Here is a 6000-nt window from a genome sequence, read left to right as displayed (position 1 = left end):
GATATAAAAGCCATACCTTTAACATTAGAACTCTCCAAAATGTTTAGGGTCAAAGCTGTGATTCTTTCTCCACTTGCAGGCATCTCACAAACATTCACACATTACAAGGAGGTAAAAAAGCTTTTTCTCCCTTCTTTAAACAACAAAAAGCATTATTAAAAATTTATATTAAACCCATCAAAGAGTGAAGATATTTCTTCATAACACAAACTCCCAACAGTCTTTCCCCACTTCTCTAACTCAATCTTTTAGAATAAGATATAAGCATTATAAATTAGCACAGTGTTCTGCAGCAGGAAGCCTATCTGCTGCCCAATCCAATGTAAGAAAGTGCTAATAAGTGTCATTATTGCTACATAGGGGGAAGTCTTGCTCCTTCACACAGAAAAGATTACAACTGCAGATAAGTTACAGAAGGGCATTTTTCATAATGCAGTTGAAGGTTACTTAACATGTAACAGTCAAAATGGCTCGTGAGAAACATGTAAGAAGTATGAAAAGCCTGGGTTTTGCCTTCAGCACAGGATCTATAAGCTACCTGTCAAAGAAAAAGCCTGGAGCACCAGTCTTGCTTGCTCATAAGAGGACATCAGTAGAAGCAAGGGACCCTGTAAATCCTGCCAAATATACTTGTATCCGAACCTCTGCTTTGTGGGACAACTGCTACCCTAGTCCTGAGCGCCAGGACACAGCTCCTTGGGCCCCTGCTACTGCTCTGCTGCAGCCAGGGTCCTCTCAAAACCTTTTGCTATTCAAGGTTGCACATAAGAAGGCAGCACGACGAGCATGACCTGTCTACTGATAAGGGGTTTGACATGGAATAAGAAATTTGGTTTAACGTGTTGTCAGGTCGACAAAGGCCTGCGACTTTCCTCATGTTGGGGAGGCATTTTAATAATCTGTTGTTAAGAACTGGGCATGTCAACTCTTTCTACATCTATGTCCCAAAAGCAGTGATGATTGCTCCACTTTTAAAATGTGCCTCTGTACATTGATTTGCCACGATCTCCAAAACTCTCCTCTTTCCTTTGACAGGATCAAGGCATGGCCCACTCCTCCTCCTGGCCAACATCGTACTCAAGAAGCCAGCTAAATCCATCCCACTGGAATTCTTCTGGGAATTCTCAGAGGAATTCTTTCTCCCTGCCTCAAGGTAGCCACAGCTCTAGCACAGGCATCCCAGCAGCTGCTGGAAGTCAGTGCCAGTTGCAAGGTGCCTTTGTAGGTCTCACCATAGACCATGTCAGATCAAGCACTTCCCATTCGTCTTCCAGCATACATCATCCTGACACCAAGCTAACCGAAATTATCTTGCTAAGTCTACAAGAATTTAGTGAAGCTCTATGTTTGCTCCCAGAGCTCCTATGTATCTGGATGTTTTGGTTCTAGTATTGCTCAGCACAGGAATTTTCCTGCTTTGAAAATAGTAAATTCAGTTGCCCAACAGGTAGCCCATTACACCCAAGAGTTGTTCAACTTGGACACAACTCCCATGGATGTAATTAAAAAGTTTCCTTGAGTGAAGGCTACAGGCACGGGTGTGCATGTAGCCAAGTATTTCAAAAAAGTCTGTGTAAGCCATGCTGTGGACTTCTGCTTCTTTCTAAAAATATTTCTTAGTAAGCAATGGGTGTGCCACTGAATGAATGACTAATAACTTTTTCCTGCGAGCCCTGGAACAGACGGAATGCTTGTCCTTGTGTTACAGGATACAGTGTCTAAGAGGCAGGTGTGCAGAGTATGCTGACCTGCCTAAGACAATGCAAGCAATAGCCTCTAATAAAATCCTTCCCTTTTCCTATACTTCTTGCAGCCCTACTATAATTATACAGCTTCACTACAAAACAGAACTATTCAAGATTTCAGAAGTATGAGGAATATTAGAAAGTTTAACTAGGCAAAACTCAAATATCCAATCAGCAAGAAATTAAAAATGCAATTTTGCTTTTCCAAGCATAATACTTACAGGGCATACCTATATAGAATCATAGAATCAGCTGGGTTGAAAAGCACCTCTGAGATCATCAAGTCCAACCCTTGATCCACTACTGCCATGGTTACTAGTGCCACATCCGGTCTCATATCCATAGATATGATCATATCTACACCTTTGGACTACAAGTATTCCAACTGAAAAATAAATTGGGATCAAACTCTGTGTGTATCATATGCCCTAGAATATTATGTAGAACTAAAAGTATTACTGTATTTTTTGTGAGTTTTTTCTCATTATTGTTACTACATTGTAACGACTGTTTTGCATGTAGCAGAAATGCATATTGTCAGGGATGATTGGAACAGCCAAAAAAACCAGAGATCACGTCTTTAAAAGTCTTTATATTAACACTCCCATATTTGTTACTTTTTAGAGACTAGCAGAACTGGTGAAAACACCTGTCTCCATTATGGATATCACCAAAATGCACCACCACTAAGGAAGCATCGTTTCTGTGATCTGCCAGCAGTATTAAGATGATCTCTTGTTTTGAACTGGGAAATAATCACTGAGTACGGACCACCAACACTGGCAGCAAATTTCTCATCATTTGAATCTAAAAAGCTCAGCCCAGTGCATTCCTGCACTGCTTCCAGCACAACACAGCTGATTAAGCACATGGATCCCTCAGTGATTTCTATGGGCTCCACAAGGGAGAAGTCAGAGCAGACACGCAATGTCATCTGACAAGTCAAAGCTTCAGACAGAAAGTAACCACCTGAGCTTGTCCTGAAAAGCATCAGGCCCGAAGTGCAGTGTTTTCAGAGGGAAAACAGAATGCTCCTGTGTGAGCAGCACAGCACAGGGACTGCACAGAAATAGTGAAGGAATGCCGAGCTAGACTAAGTACCAAGCAGTTCGTAACACTGCTAACTGCAGAGGAAGATCTCTGCATGAGGGCTACATGTGTTTCTTCAAAAAACATACAACCACTGCAATTGCTGTTCATGGTGAAAGTTGCAGCTCACACATCAAACTCAACTAATTATCAACTACTGTATTGCAACTTTCAGCACCTTGAATTTTAGATCCCTTACTCTGTTGCCTAGATAGAAATTAGAAATAGAAAAAACCATGTGCCTCAGTGACTTCCATTTGAAGACAGAACAAAACCTAAGATAAGCATGCCATTGAAAAGCAGGAGTTTTGACAAAGTCAAAGTGTAGATCTGCTGTGTCTGGGAGCAACTGGTTCTACCTGCAAGCAACCTCTCTACCTGTGGCTCTGAAACAGCTATCCAGCCAGAACTTCTGCTTCTTTGCTAATATTGGTCCTGGCATTCCTGCAGCCTTGCTTGGACTGATCACAGAACTAACATGAATGAAAACTAGCCCAGGGTGGAAACTACAAATTGCTCATTTTCAGCCAGATCAGCCCATCAGTACTGTGCACAGGGGAATGGCTCTGCTGCCAAGGAGCCAGTACCAGGCCCCCTCCCCTCAGTGATGGTGGAAGGCCCAGGTGGACACAGGCCAAGGAGGCCCAGCACTGCCACCCAGGCCACCGGCACGAGCCTTGCAGGGGCAGCCAGGGCACTCCTCCCTGCCAAAAACAAGCCTTCTGTCCTCTTGGTGAAGTACCAAAAACACAACAAAGGGAGCAGGGTGAAAAATTAGAGAGGCTTAACTAACTGCCAGAGAGGACAAGTCTGTACATCGTTGTGGTGTTTTTTCAGATCCCTGCTCCTGCAGCACTGCCCCGTGTCTCACTTGCAGAGACGGGCACTGTGCCACGCAGGGGACACGGGCACAGCCAGGAGGCAGCTGGCGGGGCAGAGCCATGGCTGGGGGAAGTGGCAGCAGAGTGCAGCCCATCTCAGGAGTGCAGCTGACCTTGGCACCGACTACACAAGGAGGTGGTGGAAAAGACAGCTTAAGGGGCAGACAAGAAAGAAAGGAAGCAAGAACTCTTAAGAGCTGCCACAGTCTCCGGGCCTTGGACTAGCTTCAAAAAGCTCAGTATATTTTTCAGAATGAGATACAGATAACTAACTAGAATGATTTCTATTTTTTTTCCTCAATCTATTTGTAGCTTTTTGCTAATCACTATGAATAAGACCAGAATTAGGCTCTTGGACTCTGAATGTTTGCACTGTTAGGATCCATTGCAGCCCTTACACAAAGACAGCAGTTCACCTTTGAGGTCACACAGCCTGCTTAATCCCAGATCCCTGGTGTTAATGCAGGAGATGCATTATCTATCAAAACAATATGGGAGTGTTCTGAAAGGAACAGGGTACAGCCTGGTACCGTACCATTAAATATTAACACAAGCGATAACTAATCTACTCAAGGTGAGTCAACTCTGACCACAGTTTTAACCATTTACCAAAAAAAAAAAAAAAATCAAGACTAAGCACATAAATTGTTGTAAGACATACTACATTATAGGTTTTTGAGGAAAGATATATGTGAAAAAGATCCAAATTTTATTTTGCTGTTTGGGAAACAAAAAGAAAAAAATTTGTAACCAACCCTGAGCTTGCAGTTCTTCAAGTTTCACACAACCCAGTGTTTTGCATTCAAACTGGATTACTTCCATGTCTTCAGAAAACAAAGTAAACCACTAACCCATACATGATATATCTCCGAAATAAACTGCATCCTGGTAAATGTCTCTCTAGGCCTTCCAACTGCATGACAGCCAACATCAAATTTGAAGCAGAAACAGGAGCAAGAGGGTTTTTTATAGAATAGATCAAGAGGTACCTAGCTCTAGTCCTGCTCCTAAACACAATAAAAATTCACAGCAGAAAGAAAGAAAACAAAAGAGCACTGCATTATGTTCCCTGCAGCTGAGATTCTGTATGTGCTTTTAGTCTGGATGAACTAGCACTATCAACAGGCTCACTTTCAATTATGTGTTTACTTTTGCTGACATTTGGTTCTCAGCAACCTGTAACATTACATTCCCTACACAACAAGGTTAAGTGCCTATATTTATCTGTTCATGATATGGAAATTTATTGTAGTTGCCCACTTAAGACTACACAGAAAGGTCTATCTTCCACTCACTTCAGTCTTACAGTTACTGAAACGAAGTTATCCGGGAAGCAGAAAGTGTTGCCATGGAAATAAAACCAATTTAGCAGAGGCTGCTGTAAAACCTCCATTAATTAACCTATTTATGGTAAAGCCATTTTTCCTCTCATCAAATGTAGTTGGTATCATTTCAATGACACAAGAAAAATACAGCTGCTCTTCTCTTCTTGTATATTCCATGCTTCAGTGAGAAATGCATCAGCAGACAGTCTTGCACCACTTTTTCATAAGTCATGATAGAGTTTAAACTGAAGTGGTGAAAAGGAATTCATGATTTGTGTCAACTTTGAGCACACAAGGTCCATCTATAAAACTGTATGTAAACTGTTCCCGACAAAAGCAATTAATATTTGTCTTACATGTTTTGAAACAAAAAGATGTGATTTAAAAGATAAGTTTAAAATTTGTTTTCACTTCTGAAATACAGACTGCTAAAATTATTTGGAAAAGCATAATGTGAATGTCTTCAATCACTATGTTGACAAAATGAAATGGTCCATGTAAATCTCAGAAAAAAAAAGCAACTTTAAACTATGGAGTATAATAAAAGACAAATCTGTGAAGTAGTTAACGTACTCAAACTGCACTTGACAGGATACTGCCACACTATACTTAAAAAACATTGGCTTTCAGTGGTGGAGGAACAGCTAATTCAGTTTCAAACTGGGACTAACTTTGTCTGCAAAACAAATAGGAAATGTAACTAAAAGAGGGGATAGCTAGAATATCCTTATGTTTAGTAACAATTCAGCAACAGAGTCCTGTGTAAAGAGATACTGCATAGTGACAATGACAAGAATTGTGCTGTAAGGAGAGACACGGCACACCCAGAGGCAAGATTTCCAGTGCTAAGGATCATTTGGAGCCTAATGTAGATACTGTAACCAGCAGTATAATTCTAGTCCTAGCCTGGCAAATTTGATAACAACTGATCCATAATTACCAGGCACAAACAGTGTTTAA

This window comes from Lepidothrix coronata, unplaced genomic scaffold (genome assembly GCF_001604755.1).
Source record: "Lepidothrix coronata isolate B3197 unplaced genomic scaffold, Lepidothrix_coronata-1.0 Scaffold256, whole genome shotgun sequence".
Taxonomy (NCBI): domain Eukaryota; kingdom Metazoa; phylum Chordata; class Aves; order Passeriformes; family Pipridae; genus Lepidothrix; species Lepidothrix coronata.
The sequence above is the reverse complement of the archived record's forward strand: the minus strand, read 5'-3'. Positions refer to the sequence as shown.